The sequence below is a fragment of the Durio zibethinus genome, chromosome 14, assembly GCF_047325235.1.
Source record: "Durio zibethinus cultivar Kanyao isolate XHJ-2024 chromosome 14, ASM4732523v1, whole genome shotgun sequence".
Lineage (NCBI taxonomy): Eukaryota > Viridiplantae > Streptophyta > Magnoliopsida > Malvales > Malvaceae > Durio > Durio zibethinus.
In genome coordinates, this window is record NC_143175.1 from 15,311,652 (window position 1) to 15,323,154 (window position 11,503).

Sequence of the window (11,503 nt, forward strand, 5' to 3'; positions counted from 1 at the left end):
AATACGAATAAAGGATATGAAAATAACATAATTTAAAATTAAAAAAACTATAAATATGTTTAATAAAATAAAAAAATTATATTTTATATTTTCGTGTCAACATGAATTGTGATATACAATTTTTATATAACACATGATACGAATATAGTGTTTATACAACATAATAATATAAATTGTCATATCTGTATTTAAATGAGTGACAAACAAATACTAAATAAATAAAAAAATAAAATGAAATATGGTAAGCATAAAAAGAGTACATACATACATAGTTAAGAATACTTAAAGGTTATATATAGGTTAAAGTTTAAAGTTTAAATTTTAACAATTTTTAATAAAAAAAAATGATAAATGTTAAATCATTCCTTTACAAAGTCTCTTTAACTCAAGGTATTTTCTACGGTACTTTGCTACATTGCTTAACCCAAGACATTTTTGTTGGTTCAAATATGCCAAATATATGTGATGGAATTGATCATTCTAACAATTATCCTTGTAATCAACACTTCTAACATACTATTAGCAGAATTTTTTTTTTTTTTTCATAAAGATCATAGTAATTAGAAAAAGCCGGCAACGGACTCCTTTGTTTCCATTGGCGAGTTTAACGATGCTACGTTGTTTCAGAAAATAATGAATCCCTTGGAGCTTATTCCTAGTACTACTCTCAACAACTTATATAAATAGTCCCCTTCCAGGGCAATGTTTATAGCAAAATCAAGCTACAGAAAGTCGGCAATGGCAGTCCAGACTTCTCCTTTTACATGGCTTTTGCTTATCAGTTTCACTCTTAGCATGCTTGTCTGCTGCCATGGAGTCTCTGATGACAGACAGGCAAATCCACTTTTGTTTGGGTTTCCTTGCCATTTAAACCTGAGCTGATTTGGTTTGATTTTAGAAATTTAGAATTGGTTTTTAGTATGTTAATTGTATTGTTTGAACCAGGTTTACATTGTCTACATGGGTAGCCTTCCAAAGGGTACTGACTTCTCTGCTCCAAGCCTTCACACCAGCATGATTCAAGATGTTGTTCCCAGGTTTGTCATTTTTTTATAAAATTTCTCTAGCTTTTTGTATGGGATTTTAAGGCAATTTGGGTATTTACTAAGATTTCTAACTCTATTTATAAATTGCATTCAACAGTACTGTTGGATCAGATGTTTTGCTCTACAGCTATCGCAGGAGCTTCAATGGATTTGCAGCCAAGTTAACCAAGGAGGAGGCAGAGAAACTGAGAGGTTTTTGACTGGGAGATAATTGTTTAACAGATTATTATTTTCGGTTAAAATCATGCGAAAAGAAATCCAATGTCTCTTTTATTTTGTTAGAAACTGCGGGTTTAATTCTTTTTTTTTTTTTTTTCAGGAAAGGAAGGGTTAGTGTCTGTGTTCCTTAGTCAAAAGAAGCAGCTCCACACATCAAGGTCATGGGACTTCATGGGATTCTTCAAAAAAGTGAAAAGATCAGTTATTGATTGCGATGTCATTGTTGGAATGCTTGATACAGGGATTTGGCCAGAATCTGAAAGTTTTAATAACACAGGATTTGGTCCACTTCCACAAAAATGGAAGGGCACCTGCCAAAATTCAGCTAATTTCACTTGCAACAAGTAAACAGAACCGAACGTAACTTTAACATAACGTACACAAACAGATAGAAATCATTTATTAAATCCCCAAAATGGTCTTAACAATGTTTTAATCTCTTCCAGAAAAATAATTGGAGCCAAATCCTACCGGGCTAATGGAGACTTCAGCCCAATCGATTTTAAATCTCCAAGAGACTCTGGAGGTCATAGGAGTCATACTGCATCAACAGCTGCAGGCGGCTTAGCTAGCAAGGCAAGCTTATATGGCCTTGCCAAAAGGGACGGCTCGTGAAGCGGTTCCATCTGCCCGCATTGCTGTGTACAAGATACGCTGGTATGATGGTTGGTATGATGAAGACATTCTTGTAGCATTTGATGATGCAATAGCCGATGCTGTTGACATAATCTCTCTTTCAGTTGGGAGTCTTTTTTCAACTGATTATTTTGATGATTCAATTGCCATTGGAGCTTTCCATTCGATGAAGAATGGGATCCTGACATCCAACTCTGCCGGTAATAGTGGTCCCTATCCTGCATCAATTGTGAACTTTTCACCTTGGTCTCTTTCTGTGGCTGCTAGTACCATAGATAGAAAGTTTGTGACTAAGGTGAAACTCGGTAATGGTGAGATTTATGAGGTAATTAAGGGGATTCATTTTTGCTACTCTTATGCCTACTCTTAAATTGACCCGCATTATAAACGATTATACCTTGATTTTCCACATGTAGGGAACCTCTATAAACACACTTGATCTCAATGGGAAAATGTACCCTTTCATCTATGGTGGAACTGCCCCAAATACCTCACAAGGTTATACTTCCCAGGATTCGAGGTATAGCTTGAAGACAGCATATCTTAAATTTGATTATTTTGTGGTGTTTTATTCAACAATAAGTTCTAAGTCATGCTACAAAGTAACTCTGAAATGTTAGCTTGATGCCACAAAATTTGTTATGAAATGCAGGTAAGTATTGCTTGCCAGGATCGTTGAACGGAACCTTAGTGAAAGGAAAAATAGTTTTCTGTGACTATTAAAGCGATGGGGAAGGTCCACTCGAAGGAGGAGCTGTTGGTGCGGTATTCCAGTATGGAGGAAACAAAGATTATGTCTTTGCATACACTTTACCTCTTTCCAACTTGAACTTGGATGATGGAACTAGCATGGGTTCAAATCGCTGTGCAGTTGCGGTGTAGCGGCTGCTATCTTGCGGTAACGCCATCACCCGCCACCGTTATTTGAAAAATATCAGGTGAGAATTTGAATCATATCGATATCGGAGTGTGGCGGCCGCGAAAAAATACTGTACCGGCGAATAGCGGTCTTAACAGACCGCTATTACCGCTGCTCCATTTTTTTGTCAGAAAATCAGAATAAAAAAAAATTGGAAGCCCCGAAAAAAACTTGACATCAACTCAATCCAGCCTCAAACAAACTCAAATTTAGTCTCAAATCAGTCATCAATCCATTACAATCAACAGTTCAACACAAGTAATTACCTTTGTAAAAAATATTGCATATTTTTATTGGATTTTAATGGAACTGAACTGATCGGTGAAGTTAGCCTCTCCATCTTACATCTTCTGTTGAGTGAGGACTCAAGCGACTCGACTGAAAAATAGACTCATCTGGTCAACAGAAGCGGCTGTAGCTTGGTGGTGCGGGCTTCTTTTATGAGTGCGAGCCTCCATTTCCCCCTCGTTTGATGTCTTGGCTCTGGAGATGCAGTAGGGGTCAGCCCCTGCTTGGAAGAGATTGAGTTGGTGATTCAGAAAGGACTGATTCCCTGAAAACGGAGTCTCTATTGGAAGGAATTTGGGATCGAATACTGATGGGTTCGGTCAAGGGCCAGCTGGAGGGAGAGGACAAAATAGCTAGGAGAAAGATCAGATGGCGCTATGGTGAGAAAAAATTAATGATATTTTGTTTTGATATTTATATTTTTAATTTTTTTAATATTAGATTAATTTTTATTATTATTATTTTTGTGTACTTAACTAAAAATTGAAAGTTTGATCCCTTGTATAATAATTTAAAAGTAATTTATGATAATAATTTTAAATTAATTAATGTGTAAAAAATCAAAATACTTAATAAAATATTGCATTTCAAAATCATAAAATAATAAATATTTAATAGATTATTACATTTAAAAATCAAGTAAATAAAATATATGTGATATCATAAACTATTTTAAAAATAATAAAACAAGAGTTTTTATAATTATAATTATAATTATAATATTTTATAATATGTTGTGCGAAAATAAAAAAAATTCACTATCGCGATAATTGTGATGATCGCAATAATTTTTGTTATATCCATAACCGTGATAAACGTAATGTAATCGAAAATACGATCACAATCGTAATTTAAATCCCTGGATGGGAGAATAGTTTTCAATTATGTGAACACAACAGAATATTTACTGACTTCTCTACCAACATTTTTATTTGTATAACTTTAATTCCTATGTTTAAACATCATTAATTTAATTTCATGAACTATCATGTTTGAATAGAAACCCAACTGCAACTATATTCAAGACTAATGTAGACGGCAATCAGTTCGCCCCATTCGTTGTTTCATTTTCATCAAGAGGGCCTAAACCTGTTACAGCAGACATTCTCAAAGTAAATGAAATAAATGTCCCCTATTTCTGTTTATAATTGCCTTGGCCTCTTGTCAAGTTCTAAATTTTTTTTTTTTTTGATGCAGCCTGATCTTACAGCACCTGGAGTTGACATTTTAGCAGCATGGTCAGAAGCTACCACTGTTACAGAAACTGGAGATGATACAAGGGTAGTTCCATACAATATTGTTTCTGGCACATCCATGTCTTGCAACACGCAACTGGGTCAGCAGCTTACGTTAAATCATTTCATCCAACATGGTCTCCTGCTGCCATTAAGTTTGCCCTAATGACAATAGGTATCAGTTTTATGCAAGATCAAGAGTTTCATTTGAATGCGGAGAATGTGCAATGTCAAACTGGAACCTATTCTACTTAAAGATGCTTATTAACAGGCTTTGTTTGAACTCTCACATCCGAGTATAATCCATCTAAATTTCCAAATTTTTGCAGCTTTTCCAATGAGTGGTAAGAACAACATCGAAGGTGAGCTTGCATTCGGGGCAGGTCACAAAAATCCTGCACTAGCAGCCCAACCCGGATTGATATATGATGCTGGGGAGATTGATTATGTTCAATTTTTGTGTGGACAAGGATATAGCCCTAAACATTTACAGCTCATAACTGGGAATAACAGTAGTTGTTCGGAAGAAACAAATGAAACTGTATGGGATCTTAGTTACCCTTTCTTTGCGTTATCTACTACTCCTGGAAAATCGATAACTGGAGTCTTTCACAGGACAGTAACAAATGTTGGATCAGCCGTGTCAACTTACAAGGCACTTGTTAAAGCTCCACCAGGGCCTATAAACCAAGTTCAACCAAGTGTACTTTCTTCCAAGTCTCTTGGCCAAAAGCAATCTTTTGCTGTAACTGTTGGAGCTGAAGTTGGTAACTCTATGATCTCAGGTTCTTTGATTTGGGATGATGGCCTGCATCAAGTTCGGAGCCCTATTGTCGCTTTTGCTTCCTTGATAGAACGAATTAATTCCAAGAAAATAATTTCAACTATTTCTTTGATATTTACGCTTCTAGTTTCATCTACTTAGTCATCTATTGAATTTATGTTCATTAATTGTGTAGATGTATGAGATTTATTAAGTGTGAGATAGAAAAATAAAACGAGAGAGTGGTAATAGCAATAATGTCATCCTAAATTTATAAGTTACTAAACATTAGAATAATTATAATTTTCACCATCAAATTTTTTTTTACTTTAATTTAATTTCCCCTTTTTTTTTTTTTTTTCATTTTCTTGTATGAAAACTCAATTTAATGATTCCCTTTCTTTGATATATGGCTGTTGGTATCGAATTTTCGACGAGAACAATAATCTGAAATCACAAATTCAAAAGTTAGTTAAAAGCAAAGACATTTGACATTTATATTCTGACGTTTAAGTCAGTACTTGAATAGAAAGAAAGAGTTAAATTTTAGGAGAGAAAAAAATTGAATGAATCTATCTAGTGTGAAAGAGGTTATTTACACTTGTAAGATGAGAGTGTCGAATATGAGGGACCTGAGCTATGAGTAGTTGATCTAAGGCTACCATTGCTGAGTTTACCCAATCTGACAGACAATAGTTGAATAAGGGGGTGGCAAATCAACATTCTCATGTACCTTCGTATGAAAAGTTGAGGTGATCGAGTTATGTGGATTCCAAGACTTCAGGTTAGCTCGGGTTAAAATGACAACATTTTCCTTGCTTTATTGACGAGTCATCCTCAAAAAGAAAAAATTCATACTATCCTTGCGGCCATAAAATGCTTCTAAGAATGGCTTTCATTCTCTTCAATATCAATTCTTTCAAAAGTCAAATCATAATAATGTGTTTTCCAATAAAAATTTAATGCTGAAAAAGCTATTGCTGAATTTTTTGTCATTACGTATGTTTAGTTTGAAAATTGTTTTAAGTATTGGTTTAATAATTTGTTATTACAAAAGTTATTTGGTGTATTACATTACATACTAAAAGATTTTGATCAGGATTCTTGTAAAAAAAGTATAGTATTTTATAGAAATATTATATCTAATAAGAGTCAAAAGGAAAATTACAAAAGAAAATTTAGTTTACACAAAGGATAATAATAAAAATATTTTAAATTGCACTTTTAAGAATGAATAGTTTCATTGTAAATTGCAAGGTTTAATGGTTTATCAACAATATCTAATTAAGCTAAACTGAATTTTTCTACTATATATTTTGACTATGGTTTTTGTTAGTGTCATAATGTATCAGTTTAGAGATTCGATTACTAAACGTAAGAATTTAAAAATCGTGAAAAATATAAAGAGTTATCACTAATCTTTTTAAAGGTGTGATTGATTATCTAAAAATTTTATCTTTTTAATAAAACAATAAATCGGGTTTAAAGCTTTATCAAAAAGACGATTTTAATCTACAAAAAACAAGATTGAGTTTGGGAGTTGGTTACATATGAGGAAGGATTAACATCCCCACAATGCCCATAAATTATACCAATTAATTATGCACTATTTATAATTTTGGACAAATATGATTTTTTATATGAAATTTAATTATAATTCTCTTTGTTTGTAAGGAATAAAATCAACTAAAAAAGATCTTTTATTGAGGAATATTAAGAAAATCTTCAAATTAAAAAAATACCTTCGAAGTCTCCAACATAAAGGCAAAATTTGAAAATAGTCTTTTCATTTAAGATTTATTAATACATTCCTTCTAAAAATAATAAACAAACATTCTTTGTAAATGATAATTATTGATAACTCTTCAACATCTAAGTAGAGTACCAATTAATTATATTTCATAGAATGCTATTTTAATTTTATTTGTTTAAAATCAAAAGTTTAAGAAAATTTTTATATAAAGAAGAACGGAATATAGTAAATAAATATTAAATATCCATAACTAGAGCAAACATATATATATATATATATATGCATTATAAATGAAGATATTGATTTAGAAATGAAACAAATGCAAAATGATGATCAAATGTGAATTTAAGGATCGAATTTTCAAATATAGAGAAATCACCTGGACTCTCCAACATTTAGGCAAAATTTGGATGCGAATTTTTATATTTTAAAAAAATCTTGTCTGATTATTATTTTTTTTTTTTATACTCGTGGTTTTAACAAAACAAAATTATCTTGAATTGCGGATATGCATGGAAGTTCTTACTAAAATAAAATTTCTTAAATATCCTAACATCTAGGCAACATTCGAGAACATATCATTTCATAAAAGATTTTCATGCAAATCCTTATAAATTTAAAATGAATTTGTGATTTTAGGTAGGTTCGGGTTGAATTTTAAGAATTTATGAACCTCTCTAAAAGTCTCCAACATCTATGTAGAATTTTGAAACAAGCTTGTTTTTATAAATGTCCCAAAATTTAATTTTTATATTCCTATACTTTTATACACTTTTTTTTAATAAAATTTATTATCTTTGTTGCTACTATTATTATTGTGCATAAATTTAAAGTGCATAAAAATAAATACACTAAACATAGATTTGAACATAAAATAATAAGTTAAAACAAGCATGAGAATCCAAACCATAAAGAAATTAACACACATGAAATATAGGTATAATTAAGATTAGCACACATGAAAATAAACTTTATTAAGAATAAACTTTAAGCTTTATGTCGTAATGTATTAGTCCGAAGACTCAATTGCTAGACATAAAATATTTTAAAATCATGAAAAATACGGAGAGTTGCCACCAATCTTTTTTAAGGTGTGATTGGTTACCCCAAATTCCATCCCTTTAACAAAACAATAAAACAGGTCTAAAGCTTCATTAAAAAGATAGTTTTGGTCTATGAAAACAGATTAGGTTTAAGAGTCAGTTATGTGTGGGGAAAGATTAGCACCCCCAACAATGCCTAAAAATTAGTACTAATTAATTATGCACTATTGATAATTTGGGACAGAAATGATCTTCCATATGAAATTTAATCATAATTCCCTTTGATTTCTGAGAAATAAAATTTGTTTTAAAAAATCCTTTATTTAGGAATATTAAAAAAATTTTCAAATTAAAGAAATACCTTCAAAGTCTGACATAAAGGCAAACTTCGAAAATAGTCTTTTATTTTAGATTTATCATAACATTCTTTCTAAAAATAATAAAATAACATTCTTTGTAAATGATAATTATTGATAATTTTTCAACATCTAAGCAGAGTACCAATCAATTATATTTCACGAAATGCTATTTTAATTTTATTTGTTCAAAACTAAAATTTTAATAAGACTTTTGGTGTAAAAAAAAAAATGATATAGTTAATAGTAAACATCCATAACTAGAGCAAACACATATATATGCACTACAAATGAAGACACTAATCTTAAAAAAGCAAAACATATGCAAAATGACGATCAAATGTAAATTTAAAAATCATGTTTAAATATAAAGAGGCCACTTGAACTTTCCAATATCTAGGCAGAGTTTAGATGCAAACTTTTATATTTAAAATCTTGTCCTATTATCATTTATTAATTTAACAAATTTATTTTGAGTAGCAAAAAAGTATGAAAATTCTCAATAAAATAAAATTTTTTGAATACCCTAACATCTAGGCTGCATTCAAGAATAGATTATTTCATAAAAGATTTTTATACAAATCCTTAAATTTTTAAGAAAACTTTTTATGTGGTAAAAATGAAAATATAATAATATAATTAATATTAAACAACCATAACTAAAGCAAACATATGTATGCATTATAAATGAAGACATTAATTTAAAAAAATGAAACACATGCAAAATGATTATCAAGTGTGAATTTAAGAAAAATCGAGTCTTCAAATATAAAGAGATAACTCAGACTCTCCAGCATCTAAACAAAGTTTGGGTACGACTTTTTATATTTAAAAATCTCACTTAATAATTTGTGTTATTAGTGTATTTTGACAATCAAGACTTTAACAAAACGAATTTAGTTTTTAGCTATGGAAATGTATGAAAATATTTAATGAAACAAAATTTCCTAAATACCCCAACATCTAGCAGCATTTGGGAATAGATTACTTCACAAAAGATTTTCAAATCTTTTTTTTAAATAAATTTGAGGTTTTAGGTAAGTTTAGGTTCAAATTTTAAGAACTTACAAGCCTTTCTAAAAGTCTCCAACATCTAGGTAGACTTTCGGGGCAAGCACATTTTTTATAATTCTAAAAAAAATTGATTTTTGTGTACTTATATATTTTGTATATATTTCTTTTTTCTTTAAAAACATCATCATCATCATCATCATCAGCATCATCATCATCATTATTATTATTATTATTAGGCATAAATTTAAAGTGTTGAAAAACAAAAATACACCAACCATGGATTTAAGTATGAATCATTGAATTAAAACAAGCATGAAAATCCAAACAATAAAAAATTTTATAAAAGCATAAAATTAAACTTACAATTGAATTTAAACAACTTAAAATAAGGTATAAGTATGATTAAAAGTAGTACACATGAAAATACGCTTTGTGGAAACAAACATTAAACATATGAGATCCTAGTATGCCATCACCATGGTCCTACATCATGGGCTTTTACTACCTAAATGGTATTAACATCCCATTTTAAACCGGTCCACAAAAATGCAAAAAAGAAATATGCCAAGAAAGCCAAAATGGTCCCCATGCCATGGTCTTCCATGGATAATATTATTATCATACATGTAAAACTATATATATTTTGCAAATGAGAACCACCTTTGTATCAATCTACCAGCACATTTGGAGGAAACTTAAAAATAGCATACAATTTGATGACTTAAACTTTCTTTTACGAGAGATATAACTAAGGACATGCATGGAAGGGAAAAAGTTTGAACTTCCACTCAAACAAACATATCACATGTAGCACATGAAAAGAGAAAGTTTTGGAAGCTTTGTGTTTCCAAACAACAATCCACACGTAGAACAAAGGTCACCAAAAAAACCAAGACTACAGTATTCATTCTATTTACCAAAAAAAAAAAAGACTTAGGGATGATGAAAGGGTTAGCTTGGGTGAGCAAACAAAGGCCTAACATGTAAACACTAGGAGATAAAGTAAACATAAATAACCTACAACTAGTTTTACACCATCACTAGTGGAGTTTTAGAATTCATGAGCAGCCAAAAGCGAACCAGATAGAAGCAAAACATATTTGTGGAACTTGAAACTTTTTTTTCTTATTTTTTAGAACCAAAATTAGATCCCAAACTCATACCTAAATCCTACCCGAAAAACTTGAATCTGTAAAAAGAAAAAACCCAAAATATGGCTAAAACCTCTAAGGCAGCAAATGAAGTAGCTTTCAAAATTTGGGTGGAAAAAAACAAACAAATCGTGACTACCTATAGGGATACAAGCAGCATGGTTTGGTTTTCCAATTGCTTTCTAGGTTTTTACTTAATTTTTAGCTTGTATTATGTAGAGGGTGGTCATGAAAGATAGATAAGCAAAGGCCATTAAAAGTCTTTGGATTGACGCCGGTTGCTGTAGCTACCATTGAATAGACATGAGCTATTCGGGCATACTAGGATAAGGAGATGAAGCTTCCACCATCTTTGAATTTTTTTCTTTTTTAGCTTCTTTTCTTTAGTGTTTTGTGCTTTTTTTTTTTTTTTTTTTACCAAAAGTTTCTCTATTCTTCCTCTTTTTCAGCCTGCTCTCCTTTCCTTCTTATTCAATCGACAAAAACTCTTAAGAAAGGTAAGATTTTAATCTTGATAATGAGGGCCCTTTGATGAGAGGACAAAGTTCCTTCTTTTCTTCTTTCCAAGGAGCCACCTTTGGCCCTTGGATCAAAAGTCAACACAAGATCCACTGGCCCATATCAAATACTGGAAAGGTTAAATTTTTATGCCTCTCAAACCAATGAAAAGACCATTTTATCCCTAGTGCAAAATTTTGATATTTATGGTCATTTTCTTAGAAATCAATATTCCCACAATCATTTTTTGGATTTTAAAGCACTAGAACTCATAAAATATTATGAAGTTAAGATCTAAAAAGTTTCATGAAATTCCAAGCTCGAAAAAGCTAAATTATAAAAATACCCTTTAAAGGGTAGTTTAGTAATTTCATATTTTTTGGGGTATTGCTGTCGTTTCAAACTCACCAAAAATCATGAAATATTATAAAATTGAAACATGAAAAGTTTCACAATAATTTGAGCTAAAAAAAGCTAAATTATGAAAATACCCTTATAATAGTATTTTGGTAATTTCACCATTCTTGAGGTACTGCTATGATTTTAAAGGCACCAAAAATCATGAAATATTATAAAATTAAG

General features: G+C 30.8%; 1 pseudogene; it reads left to right on the forward strand.

Moving 5' to 3' along the window:
• Positions 1 to 687: 687 nt before the first annotated feature.
• Positions 688 to 5,268, forward strand: LOC111294824 (cucumisin-like; annotated as a pseudogene).
• The last annotated feature ends 6,235 nt before the right edge of the window (positions 5,269 to 11,503 follow it).